General features: G+C 36.2%; 1 long non-coding RNA gene across 2 annotated transcripts in view; it reads left to right on the forward strand.

Moving 5' to 3' along the window:
• LOC141507455 (uncharacterized) overlaps positions 1 to 22,423 on the forward strand; it is a 237,489-nt gene that overhangs the window by 41,563 nt on the left and 173,503 nt on the right. The window contains exons 3-5 of one of the 2 annotated variants that reach the window (XR_012474148.1): positions 10,714 to 10,771; positions 11,904 to 12,063; positions 13,632 to 13,731. This is a non-coding gene — a long non-coding RNA (uncharacterized LOC141507455). The remainder of the gene's footprint in view (positions 1 to 10,713; positions 10,772 to 11,903; positions 12,064 to 13,631; positions 13,732 to 22,423) is intronic. The other variant, XR_012474149.1, reaches the window with a different exon arrangement.

The raw sequence follows: 22,423 nt of genomic DNA on the forward strand, positions 1-22,423 counted from the left end.
TCAGCAGGAACCAAGAATTAACACATTTGGGTTAATAGTTTAGGGAGATGGATGCCTCCATAACAGGTAAGCAGAAAAGCCTACTATTGTTATCATTGGATAGTAGGAATTTTATAGTACTTTAAGGTTTGCAAAGCATAAATATTCTTATTTGATGTTTTGCAACAACGCTGAAGGTTTTAGTCCCATTTTACAAATAAGGAAACTAAAACAGACAGAAGTTAACTCATTTTCCCAGAATTACATAATTAATCCAAAGTCAGATTTTAATTTAAGTCTTCCTTATCCCAGGTCTAGGACTCTATCACAGAACTATTTAGCTGCCTATTATTTTGTTTGTTGTCTATATTTTTTCTTTAATCCTCTACAGATAATCTACCTAATTTGGTAGAAGTCTTCCTGGTTCTTTTAAGATTTCATGGGTACCACATAGCATTTGGCTATTAAAACCTTCTTTCTATACTAGCAGTCTTTATATGCCTCTTCTCCCTAGTTTACATGTTTCTTATAATATATTTGGATCATTTTTTCATGAGCAAGTCATTACTGATATTATATTACAGACTGGTACCCACTATACAGCTTTCCATTATCCCATTGAGGTACCTACAATTTTGATTCATCTGAGTACATGGTGTTTCATGATATATAATCATATAGTATCTGGGAAATAATATTGAGCATGAGAAAATGAGATAAAATTTTAAAATACTTTATAAAACTTAAAATGCATATACGCAAATTTTTATCACTTATTATTATGTTAAAAAATTGACTTCTGCAGCAGCAAGTGTCTTGGGATCACTCAAAGGCTTGAACAACTTTCTAAATGTGATCCAACCTGATCTCCTGCTTAGTTCTGGACTAGCCCATTGTTCGTCTGTTCAAGATATTACGTACTAGGGGCAGTTAGGTGGCACAGTGGATAGAAAGCTTGACCTGGAGTCAGGAGGAACTGAGTTCAAATTTGACCTCAGACACTTAATAATTGCCTAGCTGCTTGGGCAAGTCACTCTTAACCCCATTGCTTTAAATAAATAAAACTAAAAAAAAAAGATTATGTATTAGCTGATGCAACTACTATGAGTTGGGTTTTTGAGCAACATTTATTTATTTATCTATCTATCTATTTGTCTGCTTGTTTGTTTATTTATTTATTCTTAGTGTGAATTGTATTATTCCACCTAGTTAAATATAGAGAGGTCTCTTATCAGTAGAACAGAAACTTGGTGATAAATTATTTGACCTTGGCAGACCCATTGAGTTCCAGGTGTTGGATCCAGTGTCTCATTTGAATGCATGTACAAAAGCAAGCAATGTTGCATAATTAATTTGGGCAAATTCCCATCCTATGTAGGTGTCTAAGAAAAGGTAAGAACCTGATTCTATGTATAGTCAGAACATGTATTGTTTTTCAACTGACCATACCCTTTGGATATTAAAAGATTCTCGGGGTGGATTTGAGGGATGATTACTTCATTTTCAATTAAAAACATGAATATCTCTCCCAGGAATTTAGTTATTTTTTGGCATGCTCTGAACTTTGTTTGATATTATGAAATGACTTTTAAAATATGTTCTGTTCCTTATATAATCACATTATTCACCGACAGTTAAGGTCATACTGTGCCTTTATTTCAAACTATTTAATTATTGTTTAAACAGGTTTTAGTGGTATAATATTTGTGTTTTAGTGAGTCCTTGGGTATAGACCATTAAATGTAGTTATTAATTAAAATAATGCCTTGGTATTTAGAGAGAATAAAATTGCTAATTTTTAGTTACATTATTTTAGGCCCCGAACATGTGTTTAAATATTTTTTTTAATCTAGGGCAAATATTTACATATAATTACATATTAATACCTTTAGGCTCTATTATGCCAATACATATAGATTTCTGTAATATAATAATGATAATTATATTTCTAGGTTTTTTATACTTTTCAAAGCTTAAATATATTACTTCATTTTATCCCCACAAAAGCATGAACTATATCATAGATATAATTTTTATCCTTTAAGTTTAAAGGGGTTAAGGCACTTTCAAAGGTCACATAATTAATGAATGCTAGAACCCAAGTCTCTAAACCCCCATTTCCATGCTTTTTTTTCACAGAATAGTCCTCCTTTAGAGGACCAAAAAAAAGTAGATTTACTGTGAAATTAGAGTATGGAAAGGGTAATACATTATCTTCTGATTTTTAAAATTGCTTGTAAATTCCTGGGTTATTAGTAAAATGGGATCTGTACCTGATATCCGCACTTCTGACTTCATTGTTCTTCTGCCTGTTCTGACCAACTTCTGCTTTCTCTCTTCAGTCTAGATTAGAGTTTTAGGACTGGTACAAAAGGTGAATGGAGTATCCTTTGTAGCTCTGTTAAAGAAAGGGGTAGGTGAGTAGCTATATTGGATTAGGATAATCCGAAATGAGAAAGGGGCCCTCACTTGTCTGTTCTGCATGGTGGTGGGGGAGGACAACATAGGAGATTTTGAATGTTTGTAGGCCTGCTTTTGTTGCTCGGAAAAATAGTCTTTGTTCTTATATGTTTCCCTCCTTCATTATGACTTCTTTTTTTTAATAGGTGACTAGTGCACTCAAGCTGATTCATAGTTTTCCAGGACTCTTCAAACTGTGGTTATTTTTGTTTCTTGAAAACACAAGTTTTGACTTTCGAATAATGGGAAACTGAGGTCTTTTAGTTGATAAATTCAGTTTCAGTTTTTGAGATATGAGGAAGACAAACTTTAAGTCAGTATACAAGAAGCAGAACTTGAAACATATATGAGCTGAGTGCCCATTGAAGTTCTCTCTGGATAAGGATCCTGATGTACTGTCATTGTCCCAGCTGTCCTCTTCCATTCCTACCATGAATATTCCTGCCTTTTGTCATTGCTTTAGGGTCTTGCTCTCTGTTAGAGAATTGTTAAGTGAATTAAAGTTAAAAGTGTTGGGAGCTGATAATGATTCACAGCTTTCCTCTACAAAGATAATATTGGCAATTTTAGAAAGGAGATATTTTAGAATGGCAGCATTGAGGAGTAAATAATGTTTGACAAAATTGATACTCTTATTTGTGGATAAGGTAGAGGATTTTGGACTTCCCAGGGTCCCTTAAAACATGACTTATTGGTCTGTACATGTGGGTAACTCTAGGAACTCACATGCTACTAGGTTGAACCTGTATGTCCACGTGTTTTCTGTGACAGAAAGATATGGAAGCTCTGGATGAAAGGTGCTTAGCTCTGATAGGTGTCCAACTGAGAAACAGAGGGATTGAAAAAAAAAAGCATATGTGTTTATCTCTTATGCACTGCTCTTAAATTGTGATGTCTGCAAATGGGAATTAGGTGTGCCATCAAAAGATCCTTTAAGGTCTAAATGGCAACTTAATTTGCAAGTATAAATCTTCTATCTCCTATGACCTTTGGCTGAGCAATCAATCATTCAACATTCACTGAGCATTTACTATGTTTTAGTCACCCTGCTAAGTCTCAGGGGATGCCAAGGAAGGAAAAACTAGTCTCTGCCCTCAAAGAGCTTATGGTCCAGGGGAGGAAGCAACATGTAAAACATTACATTCAAAATACAAAGGAGTTTTTACTATCTGAGGTAAGGGAGAACCAAGAAGCTATCCTGAATAAGGTGACATTAACTAGTCTAGAAGGAAACCAGAGATTTCAAGAGATGGAAAGGGCAGAGTATCTCAAGAAAAGGGGACAACAGAAGATGAAGTATCATGTTCGAGGAACTGCCCATGGGCCATATAGCTAGATTAGAAAATGAAGATTAAAATGTAAAGAGAAAAATTTAGGAGGCCTTTGGATTGTAAAAATCTTTAAATACTAAGTAAGGATCTTTATATGAACATGTAGGTAAGAGAAAACCATAGGAGTTTGTTGATCAAGAGGATGATATGGTCAGGCCTGTGCTTAATGAAACAAAACAAAATATTTTAGCAGCTAGGAGAAAGATGTGTAGAGGTTTTAGGCAAGGAGATCAATTAGATGACAACTGTAATAGTTCAAGCAAGAGGTAAATGAGGGTCTGAACTAGGATGATAGCTATGTGAGTAAAGAGAAGGGGATATGAATGATAAGATTTGGATTGGATATATGGGGTGAATGAGAATGAAGAATTAAGGACAACTGTGAGATTTTAAAGTTGGGAGATGGAACAATAGTGGTATCTTGTACTACATATTTCTATGTAATGAATACATATTTCTATGAATCATATCAATTGAAATAATAGTTACATGGGAACTCATGTGCATACTGAGAGTATAGAGGAAAAAGAGGAACTAAGATAGAACCTTGGGGAATTTCCCCCCCCCCCCCCACAGTTAAGAGGCATGATATAGTTGATAAGTCATCAAAGAAGACTGGGAAACAATGATAATACAGGTAGGAGGGGAACTAGGGAAGAGCAGCATCATGATAATCCAGAGACATGATTTCTAAGAAGAGGAGGTGATTAGTAGTATCAAATGCAGCAGATAGGTCAAGAATGATAAAGACTAAGAAAAGAATATCAAATTTGGCAATTAAGAGATAATTGAAACTTTGAAGAAAGTTTCCGTTGAGTGATAAGGTTAAGGTGGCAAAGGTTGAGGAGTGAGAGAAGAGAAGATGGAGGCATTAGAATGGAGATATCTTTGTCAAAGAATTTGGCTAAGAAAGGGTGAAGATCTATGGGATGATAGCTTGAGGGGGTAGCAGTGTTTACTGAATGATTTTAAGGATGAGGGATGTGTAGGCATATTTGAAGCAGTAGGGAAGGATATAGTATATAGGGAGAGTTTGAAGAAGAGAGAGGAATATATGCACACACACACACACACACACACACACACACATATATATATACACAGAGAGAGAGAGAGAGACAAAAAACAGAGAGATGATAGATTCAGAGACAGAGTTAGAGGAAGTCAGGGAGACAGAGGTAGAGAGAGGAAGACAAAGAGAGACAGGGACAGAGAGTTAGAGAGATACAGGGAAAGACAGAAGGAAAGAAGATTTGTTGAAATAAACAGGATGAGGAGGAGTGAGAGCAAGTGATCAAGTGTAAATGTAGAGGGGTTGGTTTAGGTTAGAAGAGTCGCTTCATGTTCCGAGACTGAGGAAAAGGAGAAGGGAGTGAGGAATTAAGTCAAGAAATTTTAAGAAGAGAAAGCTCAGTTCAAATGAACTTATTTTTCTTTGTAAAGTGGAAAACAAAAGATAGAGAAAAAAATGAAAGTAAAGAGGACCCAAATGAAAGCTTTGAGGAATATTCACAGCTTCTGGCATGGCATGGCATGGATGGAAGATTAAGGCGTCATTACATAGGTAAATAGATATTCAAAAGGGAACAGTGTCATAAAAATTGAAAAAGGAAATAGTATACAGGAGGAGAAGGTAAGTCAGTAGGGTCAAATGCTGCAGAGAGATCATGCTGATGACTGAATAAAGGTCATCAGTGCTGGCAATTGAGAGATCATTGACAAGTTCCACACAGCACCTTAAGTCTGAGTGATGAGGTTGGTACCCAGAATATAGAGGATTTAGAAGAAAATGAAAAGAGAGAAAGTAGAGATATTGAGTCTGGACAGTTTTTTCAAGTTTAACAGAGAAAGGGAGGGGGATATAAGTAGTGAAGAAGTAAGGATAAAGTGAAGGTTTATGAAGGTTGAAGAAGTCACACACAAGTTTGTTGGCAGGGAAGGAATCATAAGATAGGGAGAGACTGAAGGTGAAAAGATTGGGGATGGAAGTAGAGGCAAAATATTTAAAAAGATGGGAGAAAATAGGATCAAGGGTTATGGAGATGAAATGACTTTGGCAAGGAGAAGGATGAACTCATTAACAGAGACTCTGAGTGAAGGAGCAGAAAATGTGTAAGAGGAGGTTATATCAGAAGAATGTAAGTTTCTGCAGTTCATGGACTATCTTTTGCCTCTTTTTGCATCCCCAGACTTAGCACAGTGTCTGGAACATAGGTGTTGTGTTTGTTCAGTCATTTCATTTGTCTCTGACTCTTCCTTATCCCATTTGGAGTTTTCTTGACAGAGATCCTAGAGTGATTTGCCACTTCATCCTCCAACTCATTTTACAGATGAGAAATTGAGGCAAACAGGGTAAAGTGACTTTCCCAGAGTCATTCAGCTAGTAGGTGTCAGAGCCAGATTTTTTTTTAGTTTTTTTTTTTTTTTTTTTTTTTTGCAAGGCAAATGGGATTAAGTGGCTTGCTCAAGGCCACACAGCTAGGTAATTATTAAGTGTCTGAGACCAGATTTGAACCCAGGTACTCCTGACTCCAGGGCTGGTGCTTTATCCACTAAGCCACCCAGCCGCCCCCAGATTTTTTGGAATGCAGGAAAATGAGCCTTCCTGATTCCAGGCCTGACACCCTATCTGCTGCACCACCTTACAATCTTATGTCATTACTACCTGCTGTGTTTCAACTAACCTGTGTCATGTTTTTCTATACAGACTATTTCCTGGCTTTGTTCTTGTTGTTATTCCATATTCTAAGAATAGACTCCCCTCCTCCCTTCTAATTTCTATATATCCTTGAAAACCAACTCAAATGCCATTCTTGAGTGACCTCAGAAGGGAAAAAGGTGATCACCAAGAGCTTGTTTGATTAAGAACAAGTCAACATAACCTCATTTTCCTTTTTGACAGTGTTGGTGTACTGTGGAATCAAGGCAATGCCATAGATCAATGGACTTTAAGGAAGGCATTCATTCATTCATTCACCCATCTCATTGCTATTTCTGTGGACAAGATGGAGATAAGGGCTGGATGAAAGTAGAGAAAGGTGAATTTAGAATTAGTTGTTTTACTGATATAGAAAGTGTGGACTGACATATTGATGTATACTTTGAGGAAAGTCTCTAGTGGAGTGTTGTAGAGCTCTGATTTGGGCTCTATTCTGTTCAACAGATTTATTGGTGATTCATTAGCTTAGCATTTTTACCAATTTGTCAGGCCATTCAGGGTAGAGAGAGGGGGATAGCTAATACATTGAATGACAAATGAGTTTTAAAAAGATTCAAATAGGGGACAAAGCTAGCAATCAAACAATTAGCCAATCAGTATTGATTAAGTGTCTACTATATTCTTGGGGAAATTCACCGAGGCATGAGGGAGAAAGACTTATGTTTAAATCCTGACACTTATGTTTAAAACTCTGACACATACTTGACTCTGAGCAAGTCACTTATTGTCTCAGTGTCCCCAGTATCCCAGGCAATTCTAAAAAACGAACAGTTGCATAGAAAGTTTGGATCCTCATTATAGAGTAAGTTCCTCACTTTGGGTCTTTCTGTACTGATAATAGTACAGTCTTTAAAATACAAAGTATCAGAAACTTGGGATAAAAAGACAAAAATGAAAACCATTCCTGCCCTCAAACAGTTTGCATTCTACTAAGAAAGGCACACACACACACACACACACACACACACACACACACACATGCAAAATGTATAAAAATAAATAGAAGGTAATTTTGGAGGCAAAGGGTATGAGCACGTGAAGTTTTTATTTTATTTATTTATTTAAGGCAATGGGGTTAAGTGACTTGCCCAAGGCCACACAGTTAGGCAATTATTAAGTGTCTGAGGTGGGAATTGAACTCAGATCCTCCTGACTCCAGCGCTGGTACTCTATCCACTGCACCACCTAGCTGCCCCCAAGCAGCTGAATTTTGAAGAAATCAAAGGTTTTTAAGAAGATGAAGTGAGAAGGTGTGGGAGAGAGCCAACACCAAAAAGCTGAGTCTGGAGATAAATTCTTGTGAGTGAGAAACTGCATGAAGACTAGGAAATTTTTGAAGTTTATTGAGTAGGGGACCAGTATGGTCAAATAGGCACTTTAAGAGAATCTTTTTAGCATCAGTGTGGAAGATAGAATGCAATGAGGTAAGGCATGAAGCAGGGAAACTATTTAGAAGACTATTGCAGGTAAAAGATGATGAGGATCTGAAGTAGGAGAGTGATTGTATAAGTAAAAAGAAATGGTCAGATGGGAGAGATGTTGTAGAGGGGGTAAAAATGACAAAAATTTGACAACTGACTTCATAAGAAGAATAAAGAGTTGAAGGACATCACTGAGATAACAAACTTGGGATATGAGATGTATGGTGGCATCTTCACTCCAAACTAGTTATTTTTAGCAGAGAGCTGGGTTTGGAAGGTAAAATAATGAGTTCCATTTTGGACATGTTTGATTTGAGATGCTTATAATAAGGACATCTAGTTTGAAAGGTTCAATAGATTGTTGGAAATTCATGATGACCTCAGTTGAGAGATCTAGGAATGATCTGCACAGAGATCAGAACTGGAACCATGAAAACTGTGTTGTTGAATTATTTCGGTCATTCCTGACTGTTCGTGACCCCCTTTTGGGGGTTTCTTGGTAAAGATATTAGAGTGGTGGTTTGCCATTTCCTTCTCCTTCTCCATGGGAGCCATTAAAGTCCCTAAGAGAGAGAATACAGAAAAGATAAGAGATAACAATAAAAATGCAAAGTTCTGTATATGGGTTCAAAATCATTTTCATGGGGTAAAAGATAGGGAAGATGTGGACAGAAAATGGTTCATGTGAAAAAATCGCCTGCTCAATTGTAATTGCCTGCTCAATATGAAGCAATAACTTGTCTGGAAAACACAGGTCAATTTGGTAAACTAAACATCTTATATCACACTAAGCTACATTTATGAAAATATCCTGTTAAGAGCAAAGGAGGTGAGAGTCAAACAGTATTCTGCTCTAATAAATCTACATTATGGAAGTGTCCTAGTCAAATGGAAGCAGATGAGAAACTCTCAGAAGAAAAGCTAGGATGGTGGAGAGTTTGAAGGGACCTGGAGTGAAGAGAAGAGTTAGAAAGGTAATGATATGTAGCCTTCAAATATTAGAAGTCATCATGTAAAAAATGTAAAAGACTGAACAGATTTTTTTTTTCTTAATGTCTCAGAAAGACAGATAGATTGCGAACCAGAGGGTCAAAACAATTGGGCAAGTCTAATAGAAAGTACTATGAAGAGCTCTCCCAAAATAGAAAGGGTTGCCCTGACAGTGAATTCCTGATCATTAGAGGAAGGAGTTGGATTAGAAGCTATCTTAAAGGTTCCTTGTCTCATATACTTAGACCCTTCCAAAATCAGTAATGATCTTTTCCCTAGGACTGTAACTCACCTAGCAATATGTTTCCATCTCTATTATGGTCTTAACCTGCATTATTTTATAGTGTATGCTATAACTGACTAGATTATAAACTCCCCAGGGCAGAGATTATGCTTTATTTTTCTTCTACCACTTCCCCACTCATTCCACTGTTCTCTGTTTACCAAGTGATAACCTAATTTACATTTCAATTTGTGTGGTTAGGGTAGAATAATGACCTGAGGCTAAGTGAAAAGACCAGATAGTAACTTCCCTAAAGGAGTAAAAGGTGTACCTAGAGTCTTTAGCTAAGGTGACTGACAGGTCTATGGCAGCATTCAAAGAGAGGGATGTAGTTCTAGAACAGGTAGTTTTTTGAATGTGAGCAGTGGTCTATATTAAGCCTTTAGTATTTAACAATAATCAACCCCTAAATTTGGAACTAATTAAAAGGGAAGTAATCTGTGTACCATAAAGGGAACCCAATCCTTTAACCTTTGTCCAGCACCTTCCATCCCATTTTCTTATGAGATAAAAAATGTTTTGACTTCCCTAAATTTCTTACTCATGAACCTCCTTTATAGAGGGAGAGTTGTTGAAAAAATATGTGTAATTTTAAATTTCAATTTCTGATTTAAAAGCACTCACCTTAAAAAGTGACCTGGACATACAAATGGCCATTTGCATAGGGTCTTGAATTCTTCTCCAACTCTACCTATTGTCTAGAACTTCTATTCAAGTCTATTCAGAATTGTGGCACTTAGGGGAATTGAGATCCAGGACTACTGCACTTATAGTACATTGTACCTCAAATAGACTTTATTAGTCAACTTCCCCATTTGTAAAATGGGAAAAATAAGAAGATCTAATTCTTACATTAGTGAAGAGTAAATAATATCTGTAGAGTGCTTTAAAAATCTTAAGGTGCTATACAAATACCATTATAGTATGTACTTTTGGTTACTTATCAGTATATGGTGTGTGTATTGAATTACCCCAATAGGATAGAAATCCCTTCAGAGCAGGGACTTTTCATCTTGACTTTTCCTCCCTGGTGTCTAGGACAGAACCTAGCTCAGTAGTCATTTTATGAATGATTTTTTGAATTAAGATTTTTCCTAATATTGTCATTTGATATTGTAGTGTTCCACCAGTATTTGGCTACTCATGGAATGGAGTTCCATCATGATTAGGAGGTGACATATTTCTTGAAGGCTGTCTTTGAAAGTCTTTGAACCATTCTACCTTGGTATAGACTCATCACCAGAAGTTTGACCCTGTCGATGAACTATTTTGGCCACATCAACTCATTAAATTGTCAGAGGAGATGTGGAGGAATTATGATCTATGCACATGGAAGGAGAATTGATTTAAACAAAATGATGAACCTTTGAAAGAATGGGGGGGGAGTATTTCAGGGTGATACACAGAACAAAAAAAATCTTTATTGATTTTGAGGCAGGCTTTATATGTGAGATAAATGCACTCAGAAGTCTCACAAGTACCTCTTTGTACCTTTAAATGCGAACTGGATCATTCTTCAATCTGTTACAGACTCTTCTATGAAGCTCTTCAATCAAATCTGAGAATTCAAGGTGAAATTGAAGGAAAGGTAGGGAACTTTTTTTATAGGTTAGTCTAAGTGAGCTTGCTGAGCATGGAACTAGAAGCATTTTGTATAGTGCTCTTCAGTATGAATTCCCCACTCCTCTTTTATGTTTTTACTTTAGCATTGGAAGGATGTCATTCAAAGGGTGGTCTTACATGTTACACATGAATGTAATACCTGGGTACAACAAAACAAACTAAATGGATGGAGTGATGTTTCACTTTTGAATTCCTTTCTATCTGTCAATTCTCTGACAACCTTCATGTTATTTTGAAGGTAGCTTTGTTATTTAGACATAGTTGCATATTTTTCTCTTTCTACTGAATTATACCTGAAGCATTCTTTGATGAAAGAGATGAGGCCCATGGATTTTTTTTAAACTAGTATTATGGATGATAGGATGAAAAATTTTCCATTTGTAACTTTGTAAGGAGCAAAACATATCTTTAAAAATATTTGAAAACTATTGATCTATAGTAATTAGGACAAGGAAAAACATTCTTTACAATTCATTGGGTAGAGATCCTGTCAATTTATTTGACAAGAAATTTTGAGCTCATTTCATGACATTTATTTATTCCTTTTTTTTCAGGAAAGGTATAATTTATCTTTTTGTTCCTAAATCCTACCTTTAAGAAAGTAAAAGCACACCCTTCAAAAATGCTTTTTCATGTCATATATTTATTTAGGAACAAATTTTGATGTGATATTTCTAGATCTTTAAAAAATGGAATTGATAGTGAGTTTTACTCTTTGATTAACTAACTCATTTGTGTGCTGGAGAATTGTAATGCCAAGCTCAGTAACTATAATCTCAATGATTAAATTCACTTTCAAAAAATTTAGCATATTAGATTATGGTTTTACATGATCAAGCTGCTAAAATGATTGCTATCATCTCTCTTACTGACATAAGGAAAGAGAGGGAGACTTCATTCTTTGGAAAGATATCATATTGGTATAATCTTAAGAGCTTCTTAATTGCTAGGGAGGTTTACATATTTGTGCTAAATATGTGATTAAAAAAACATGGACACATATACAGCATAATCTTAGAGATGGAGAAAATGAGTATTGTAATACTTGTGACTCTCAGTTTCCTCTACAGTAATGCCCTTACACCTTTCTTTTTCAGGGTTTTTGTAGCATCCTAAACAGAAGGATATTGAAGGGAGCTGATTCTGCTTTGATCCTTATGCTTGTTGTCAAAGCGCTTGGGATTGAAGAGACTGTTGGCTACAATTGACTGTGACAATTAGGAGATGATCAGAGCCCTAGAGTGGAGCACTTACAGGGTAATTTACATGTCAGTTTGTCGAATAAAAAAAAGATATTCAGCTAAGATTTTTTTTCCCCTCAGAGCCTTGTAAACTGCAATTTGTGCTCTGGTAAGAAAAACCTGGCAGAGGAGTTAGGATAGCCATTACCATTTGAAAAGAAGCAATCATAAGGCCACTGCTGAGCCTATTGTCCACTAAAAATGCTGATTTGCAGTCAGTGAGTGAAAGAGTGGAACCATCACTAAATAAAACCTTGTGCAAGGTAACTCCCCCTTGGTGGCTTTTTAATGTTGGGTAACGGTTTTTATATACCTTAAATCCTACATTTACTATCATTATAACATTGTTATTGGTCGTGAATGTCCATTCTTGTTAAAAAATAAAAAAGAAAACACAACCACGTATTGAGAAAGTGGTAGGTGGATTGCAGGCTAACTGCTAGTTGATAGGCTAATGCTGACTATCAGTTGTATCATATTTTTCTTATTCTTTTTCCCTTTGTACAACATCACAATTTTCCTCTTGTCACCCTTTGCACCTTGTCACCCCCCCCCCCTTTACTGGATTGATTTGCTATTGGGTTTTCTCATTTTTATTTACATTCCATTTGATAAATGTGAGTTTATTTCTTTAACTTTTCTACATTTAATCTATTGGGAGTAGTTGGAATGAAAAAAAATTGCACACTCAATCCATAATTTGCTACACACATGCTATCACCTCTGTGTGTTCTGTTACTTAATCTGTATGCACTAGTAAAAGAGAGCGGTGGAGTTAAAAGACAATGGATCAGTAAATAAATGGTATTCTAACTTATCCATTCTTTTTGTGTAGGAAGGTTTGAAAATCTAGATTCATTTTGGCTTTTTTTGTTTCCTACATCTTTTCCATCTTAAAAATCATCAGATGGAAAAATTCAGATATAGTATAAAGTCAAGTGTGGGCATGTTCATTAATCTAAAAACCAGGTTAGCATTAGTAAGGGATGCACAGGGCCCTTCTGTATTGGGATATGTAAATAAGGTATGTCTTTTTCTCAGAAATATCTATCAGCCCTCAGTTGCAGGTTTATATCTGGTTTTACAATGAAGAGCTACAATGAAATTATAGTTTTAGAAACACCTTCATCTTCATTCTATCTTAAAATATGTCTTCATTCAAGAGTGCTTAAAGACATAGCCCTCAAAAGCCAGAGACATCACTTTTGAGGAAATTCTGTTGTTTTGACCCACTCATGACCTCATACACTAAATCTCCATAAGGTCAATCAAGTACCCATTCATTTACTGATGTCCTAAGGCTTTGCATTCGAAATAAGGGATGGGAAGGGGAGAAGAAGCTTTTATTTCCCACCTTGCACTAGCATAATCTGTAAAATATGTAACTATACAAATTTGTTTGTACATATTTATATGCTTGTTATAAAGCAAACAAACATGTGTGTGTATACATGCATGATGATGATGTTTATCCTCCATTCTCAAAGAAGACCGTGACATAGGAAGGTAATAGCATGAGAAGCACGTATGTTGAATTTGAGTGAGGGGGGGCTGCTTAGTCACCAGCCTCACTTTCTCCTCTAGAGCCATCTGGATCCAGTAGCCAGATATGGATCAAGACAACCTGAGATAACCCTGGATGCAAGGCAATTAGGGTTGTGACTTGCTCAAGATCACATAGCTAGTAAGTATGAAGTATCTGACACCGGATTTTAACTCATGTCCTCCTGACTGCAAAGCCAATATTCTATTCACTGCCACCCAGTTACTCTATGTATAAAAAAGATACACACACATACATACACAGATGTGTGTTTGTATGTACATATATATGTATGTATGATAGGTATATATACCCTTGTTGAAGTATCTGAAAAGAGTTAAATACAAAATTTCCATTAAAACTGGAGTTTTTCTATGTTCTGATGTAGGATTTTGGTTTTTCTAAAATTTTCAAATAATGTCAAGACAAGTTGCGAGGAAATAAATTCATTGGTTCCTGCTTTTGGCATTCTTAATAGAGATTCCTTTCCTTTCCTTTCCTTCCTTCCTTCCTTCCTTCCTTCCTTCCTTCCTTCCTTCCTTCCTTCCTTCCTTCCTTCCTTCCTTCCTTCCTTCCTTCCCTGCCTCCCCCTTTCTCTTTCTTTATTCTCTCTATTCTTCTTTCTTTCTTTTTCCCTCCAACTTTCTCACAACAGTTTTCCTTGAACATGTTTGCCTTGATAAATGAGAAAGAATAAAAAAGAGGTTATGAAAAACAAACATCCTAATGAGAGGGAATCAGAGATGATCTGGACTTAGATTCTATCTGTAGAATCGAAGGCAGTAAGTGGTAACTCTGTATCAAAAAATCACACACAGCAGGAGGTGTTCGTCTCCCAGGTAATGGGTAAATGACGAGCAGATGAACTGTCCTCATATTGATTTAAGCATTTTTTTTCTTGCTAGTCACAATTAACTTTGATTTGTTTTTACTTTCCTCTTCTAGGTTTGCATTTAAAGCACCCTCAGAGCACTAATTGTATAAATTTCTAGTTACTGTACATTCTCTTGCTAAAGAGGTAATAAATGAAGGGGAAGGAATTATTTGAGATTCTAAGCAGGGATCCTTAATGCTTTTCTAACTGACTAGAATTGTTTTAGAAACTGATCTGGAGCAAGAAACTTTCACTAAAAATTAAGTGGCTCCTAGGAATGTACTTTCTGAATATTTCTTTTCACTGAATAATTTTACAGGACTATCTAAGAATTCAAAAGTCAAATTGAATTTCATATATAAGTTGCTTCTTGATGAATATTGAGTATGAATTTTAAAAAATATTTCCTAGGAGGTTCTTAAAATAAACAGTTAACTAAAATTTAGGAAGGATCCGTTAGAATATTTAGAAATGAAATTTCAGCCCTCTACCTTATTACTATGGCCCATATTCAATATACAAATTACAATAGAAGCTTTATAGATAGATATTGTAGTTAGTTGAAACAAAATAATTAAGACAACAAATTCTAATAAAAGACAGTTGAACAAAACCATATGTAAAATACAAGCTAAGTCACAAAGCAATTTATTGAAATGCTCTGATTACACTAGAAGTTCTAGAGCCTTTCAACAGCCCAAATGAGTCCTTCTGTTCCAGAACATTGACTTCATCTCTTTATTTTATTGAGCAGCCCTTCCCTGTCAGACTCTGAAGATGGTGCTCTGATCAGATAAAAAGCACTTACAACCATGTGTTTGAATGTATAATTTATTTATTTATAATTTATGAATAATAATTTATAAATCATTTTAATTTTTCTCTGTCAGACTAGAGAGGATGCCTGATTTCCCTCTCCTTTGAAAAGAAACCAAAGGGCTTGTTAACTTCTTAATGTTCCGTTTGATTGTCCTCATCCTGTTCCCAGAAATGGAGCAAACCATGACTTGTCACTCAAGTAACATAGAGATCTCTTTCTGAATAATGTGATAGTGATTGCAAGAAGTAGGCTGAATAGTTTATCTACGTCCATCAAGCTCTTACTGGAAGATCTACTGGGTATTTGTGGAAGGCAGAGGGAAGTAATGGGAAACTGCTTGATAAAATTAGGGGGTTTACAATTGTTTAGTAAAGTAAAATATACTCTTTTAGGTCTAGTATTATAACAACTTTAAATCATATACTAAAACTCTTGAAAAAGTCATCCTTTGAGAACCTGTTATGTCAGCAGAGAATACACTTTTATGTTTCTTCTCAATATGATACGTGAGGAAGAAGAAATAGCATTGAACAAACAAAAAAGATTTAAGGATCAAGTGGGTTACCCCTCATAGACCCAGAGTAGGTCTGTATGAGAGGTGTCATCATTTGTTTTTATATTAAGGATGGACTCTCAGGAAAAAATACCAAACATTTGGGAAGAAATCATAAGCTTCATTTTTTTTTCCAAAAAGGCAACTGAGAAAATTTGCCTAACTGCTTTTTTTTAATACAAAATTTTTAAAAACACATTGTAAAGGTATAATTAATAAATATGTGGGGAGGAAATAAATAGGCTTTCATGACTGACATTCTACAATGGACCACATCTTCATAGTCTTTATGTCTTTTTATCTTTATATACTTGATAAAAAAGTAGAGAGGCCCTATGTGCTATTAATAATTTTTTTTTGTAGAGCTTAAAGACTATATATGAATGAATGAATGAATGAGTGAATGGAGGAGCATTAAGTGAGGCATAAAACAAGAAGATATGAATGAATGAGTGAACCATTTATTTGGTGCACTGTGCTAGGTACTGTGTGTGTGTGTGTGTGTGTGTGTGTGTGTGTGTGTTTGTGTATGTGTGTATGGATATTATATTCATATATGTATAAAGACAAAAGAGTCCCTGTTCTCAAAGAGATCATATCATATTGGGGGAGATAGCATATATGGAAGGTTTCAGTTCCAAGTAGAACAGCATGATCACTCAAGGTGGTTGTCTGTATCATATAGGATGTCCAGTGGAGGGTACATCAAGAACAGGACTTTTTTATAACTGGTAAGATCCTACTAATTTTCATATTTGTACTGATTGCATATTACTGACTCTCCTAAATGCTATCTATAATAATCATGCATAGGAGTTTGGTCAAGCTAGCCATTTGTGAAAAATTGAATGGAGGAAGCCTGTTTTCAATAGTGTAATATACTGTTGAATGGACTATCCACAGTGGTGGTGCATCAGTAGATATATCTTGGCTACACACTGCTTATGAACAATGAACTGACACTTGGATTTAATAGGAGGAAAGTGATCTGTATTGTCTTTGGGAAGTTGTGTAGTTCTTTTAATGAGCCTAATATTTTCCCTAAAGCAAAAGTCCATCTTTTTGGCTGAAAGTTGGAGAATATCACAGCTTCCAAAGAAGTAAATCTGTATAGTTCATATAAAGGGCAATGGCGAGTCACATGGTGGGTGTGACTGGCCTACAATATATTGTCTTATAAGAACTGCAAGAGAAGTGAAAAAGATATTATCAGAGAGATATAGAAGCAGAAGGAGACAGTCTTTTAAGTAATAGAAACAAAGGATAACTGATGAAAAGTTTGTATGGTTCCTTGATATCTACACAGTACCCTCCTCTTCTATGAAAGAATAATGGCGGGGGTGGGGCATTGACAAGAGTGGAACAATCTGAACTGTTGAGACAACAATTTACATTGTTGAGGACAGAGGTCCACTAAAGTCAGTTTCAGACTTTCCATAACCACCATTGTGGTACATAAGTTTTCTTTGGCGCCCTCCACTTTCCATTTGGAGACCTTTTTTTTTCTTTATTTCCTCCTCATACAGTCTAATTCTTTTATTTAGTGGGGTCTCTCAGTCAATAGTCAATCAACAAGCATTTATTAAGTTCATGGTAGGCTATGAGTCAAGCACACTGAGGATATGAAGAAAGGAAAACAAATGAGCAAACCATAGTTCTGTCTTCAAGGAACTGAGTTCTAACTCAGGAGACAATATAAAAACATCTATGTGTGTATAAAAGATATAAAGAGAAGAAGAAAAGTTTTCAAAGGGAAGACAGTAGCCATAAGGGTGGTGAGATAGCAGGTCCTCTAGCAGAAGGCAGGATTTTAGATGAGTTTTGAAGGAAGCCAGAGGTGAAGCGGAAGACAGCATTTGAGACATGGGTGTAGCCAGTATAAAAATATGGAGTTGGGAGATGAAGTATTATTTTTGAGGTATAAACACAGTCCCAGAGAAAAATGAACAATTGAGCCCCTCAGGAAGAAATCCAAAGTTTGGGATAAGAGGGAATATTACAAGCTGCTCCTAATTGCAACACTCTTTACTATGGGCTGTACTGTTTATTGGGAGAATGCTTTCCTTTGGTTAGAACATAAACTCCTTGAGGTGTCTATGACACCTACTAGGTATTTTAGAAATACTTGATTGATTTTTATCTCATTTCTAATTATTTCTTATCAATTCAGTAAATCATAACTCAATGCCTTAAGATTAGCCCTTCATTTAAATTGACTCATGGGATTTATTCAGCCAAGATGACTGAGAAAAGTCAGAGACATGTGAGTTCTTTTACATTCCCCTTCAAATAACTTTATATGTCTCAAAACAAATTCTTGAGTGGAAAGACCCAAAAAAGGACAGTGTGAAATAATTTTCTAGTTCAAGACAATTTAGAAGATGAGCAGGAAAGATCTGTTGAACAGGGTAAGAATAGAGCACTGTCCAGTGCAGGCTACTTAACAAAGGCCATGCCCCAGAAAACAAACAGCAGTCCCTGGGGACAACTGAATCAGAAGAGGCAATGGTGGTTTCTGGATCCCTCAGTCCACAGATGGTAATGGGGTCAGACCACTGGTCAGAAGGAGATTATAGGGGCCCCTTGGCTGATACTGGAGGCAGGACTCTGTTGCATTGCCCATTTGGATCATAGGTGGCAGGCTTGTAGCCATAGTGAAGTGGGAACACTGCTCACAGTTCCAGGGCTGAAAAGAGTGCTTGTGGTCACTCACAGACCAGGAGAAATGTAAATACTCTCAGATTCTTACCTTAAATCATACCACCTTAGAACTTACAGGTACCCTATATAGCTCTGAAAACAGCCACTCAACAAACTTGAAGTGTGGGACAGTGTTCCTACCACTCTAGAAGTAGAGCAGCACTTCAACCTAGAGTTAAAAGTCAAGAAATAAATGAGCAAGAAACAAATGAAAAAAGATACTGACCATAGAAAGTAACCAGATTGACAGGGAAAGTCAAAACACAAACTCAGAAGACCACAAAGTCAAAACTGCTATATTCAAAACCTCAAAGAAAAATGTGAATTAATCTTAGGTTCCAAAAGAATTCCTGGAAGAGTTAAAAAAATTAAAAACTCAAATGAGAGAAGTAGAGGAAAGTTGGGCAAAGCAATGAGTGATATAAGAAAATCATGAACAAAGAATCAATAATCTGGTAAAGGAGGCACAAAAAATACTAAAGAAAATGATATGTCAAAAACAGAATAAGTCAAATGGTAAAAAGAAGCACAAAAAATCCAAAGAGGAGAAGTCCAAAACTGACCTGGTTCAGAAGAACAACACAGCCTAGAAAGAACCTAATAAAATAATTCACATTAAGAAGGCTTGACACCTAGTTGTGTGGCCTTGGGCAAGCCACTTAACCCCATTTGCCTTGAAAAAAACCTAAAAAAAAGGCTTGATGATTTATTCTTTCCAAGAATATTTGCATTTCAACAGAGTTCAACGCTTATTCCAAGTGAAAGATTATATTATGATTCTTAGCAGTCATGATGAGAAAGTCCTCAAAAAAAGTTCTTGAGGGGTGGCTAGGTGGCGCAGTGGATAGAGTACTGGCCCTAATCAGGAGTACCTGAGTTCAAATCCAGCCTCAGACACTTAATAATTACCTAGCTGTGTGGCCTTGGGCAGGCCACTTAATTCTTTTTGCCTTGCAAAAAAAAACCAAACCCTTAAAAAAACCCTAAAAAAAAGTTCTTGGCATTGTCTAAAGGTTCAAAGTAAAAAAAAAAATTATGGTTTTATCAATTAAAACAATGTAGAAAAGATATATAACTGGCTTCCTTAAACTCTAAGAACTACTAGATATTTCCATTGTCTTGTAGCTGAACTCTCATACATATTGTATCTCCTTAGAATGTGAGATACTTGAGAGCAGGGAAGGTCCTGATTTTTCTTTAATCTGTGCTCAGTGGTAAATACTTCCAATACATAATGGAACTTCAGGTAAATCAATAGTCTGACAATGATGTAATTTTAGATGGGGAGTCTCTTTTTGCATTTCTTATACCACATAGGTTTATAATATTACACTTAGTCTGAGAGTAAGTCCTGAGGAATATCAACTCTAGAAGACCATCAATGTGAGAGAACATTTAGGACTGGTGAATGACTTTACAGGTATTACCTGGGAATTTCCCAGAAGTTTTGGTGACATCTAAGGCTCCCAGGGATGCCACTAAATATGACTATATGGCCTTAGGGGGTTTTCCAAAGTCCCCTATTAGAATGATTCTATCAGTCAAAAGGTTGAATTGTATGTAGGGATCAATGCCCACTTGGTGATTATACCATTTTATTATTGCCAACACTGTCAGCCCACCTGAGTTGCCCCCTTTGAGAGGAATAGCATTTTCCTGATTCTACTTACTTCAACCCCAGGTTCCTTGAATGACCTATCTTCCTCCTCCTTTTGCTAATGTTTGACCCTGGTTTCCTGGATTCAGCTTCCTGGTCAAGAGGCATAAAAAGTCCCCAGAGCTTTTAATTTGGGCCTTTAATACTTGATGTGTACCTGAGACCATGCAAGTTGCAATACTCTGATTATTTAATGACAAGACTTATGTCCAGATACAGGTGAGGAGGGCTGTATCCAGAGAAACCATGCCATTACATCCTTGTTACATATTCTTGCTGTATTAGGGAAAGGTAAACTTCTTTTTTTTTTTTTAGTTTTTTGTGAGGCAAATGGGGTTAAGTGGCCTGCCCAAGGCCACACAGCTAGGTAAATATTAAGTGTCTGAGACCGGATTTGAACCCAGGTACTCCTGACTGCAGGGCCTGTGTGAAAGGTAAACTTCTAAATGTTCAATGATTGTCAAGTAATTCATTTCATCCTAGTATCCATTTTGAACTAAGAAGTACTAGTGCTAGAGCCAAGTCTAAGATTGCCCCATTCCTTTTATTTGAATTTTGTATTTATTATGTATTCGCAGTCTTTAATAAATTTTAGTATAGCTTATTGGATTTACATATGTCCATCAATGCAGTTTCTCTGATTGGTGCTGCAGATGTAGAACTGATCAGACCCAGAGTTAAATGGGGTCCAGATCAGATTGGGGTGATAGTCCCATTGTATTGTACCCTTGTCAGACTTCATTTGGAATTTTATATTCACTTGTGGATGCTATAGTTTAAGAAAGAGATTGAAAGTCTAGAGAATATTCTAAAGAATATAACCTAATTCCTACCTAATAGAGCTGTCCACAAATAACATGGGTTGCTTCAAGAGGTGACTGATTGCCTCTCTGGTAATTTTCATAAAGAGACTGGATGACCACTTGTTTGCTGTGCAATATTAAGAATTCCTTTCAGGTATGAATTTGATTAGATGACTACTGGGATCCCTTCTAACTTTTGAATTATGTGATTCTGTGATTTTACAAGACCTGATATGAACAATAATTCATTAACTATAGATATGGGATTCTAGAGATCACAATTGAAGAATAAGATAAAGGGGATAAGGACATGGGAGGAATAGAACTGACAAGAATAAATGAATGAATAAAAAATGATTTATTAAGTGATTTGTATATACCAGGCACTGAGTAAAGGCTGAGGACACATTAAAAAAAGCAAGGTAGTTTTATATTTAGTGAATATACATTCTAACAAGGCAAGCCAATGAATATAGAGGAGTGGTAGCCAGAGAAGAAAATTTTGTCCTGGGGAGAAATAGGGATGGTAAGTTGATCCATAGTGCAATCCACTGACATGATCATACATAATCTTACATCTTACAATATTGCGGTGGTAATATTGATTTGATTCCTATGTTAAAGGCAAGGGGTAGATGGGAAGCAGGATAGTAAATGGAACATACAGCAGGGAAAAATGGATGAGTTGGGAAGCATCACTTGGTTGTTTAAGTCTAGCACTGGCTAGCTATGGTGGACTATGTAAATTCTTACTCACTTAGTCACCATTTGAAACATTTTCACTCCAGCATAGAAGTTCCAAAGTAGTCTTTTAGGACTAGAAGCATGACTTTAAGAGATTCAGTGATAAAGGTGCTGGTCCAATAAGGTCAAGAGAATCAAGCTTTCTATGAGAAATGTAGATAGGAATGAAAGAATTGGGAAATGTTGGCAAATGAAAGAAGCTGTGGCCTATGCAGCCTAAGAGTCAGAATTACAGGGATTCTGAGAGGAGTCATAGGGTAGTAGATAGCCCTACTCCTTAAATTAGCAATGATAATATTGTGCAAGAGCTATTTGTCCTTTATTCTCCAAGAAGATCAATGACATCAGGAGGTTTTTGTCTTGACTTGTAAGTCAATTGGATTTAAGTGAGAAAGGATTGTCCTAAGTCACCAGCCTTACTTTTTCCTACAGTCATCTGGTTCCAGTGGCAAGTTGGGCTAGAAATGACTTGGGATGCAGTGGGAAATCTTAGTTTTTTTAAGCTAAGATCTTTCCCAGGTCTAAATTTGTCTGAGTCTACACTCATTCAGTGATTAAGGATAAGTAGAAAGGGAAAAGTAGTACATGCCATAGCAAGTAGAAGTTAAGGTCTGTTTCATAGTCAAGTAAGAGGTGTGGAGTTCACAGGCTCAACTAGTAATAGGATATGACCAAGAGTCAA

The sequence above is a fragment of the Macrotis lagotis genome, chromosome 1 (genome assembly GCF_037893015.1).
Source record: "Macrotis lagotis isolate mMagLag1 chromosome 1, bilby.v1.9.chrom.fasta, whole genome shotgun sequence".
NCBI classification, from domain to species: domain Eukaryota; kingdom Metazoa; phylum Chordata; class Mammalia; order Peramelemorphia; family Peramelidae; genus Macrotis; species Macrotis lagotis.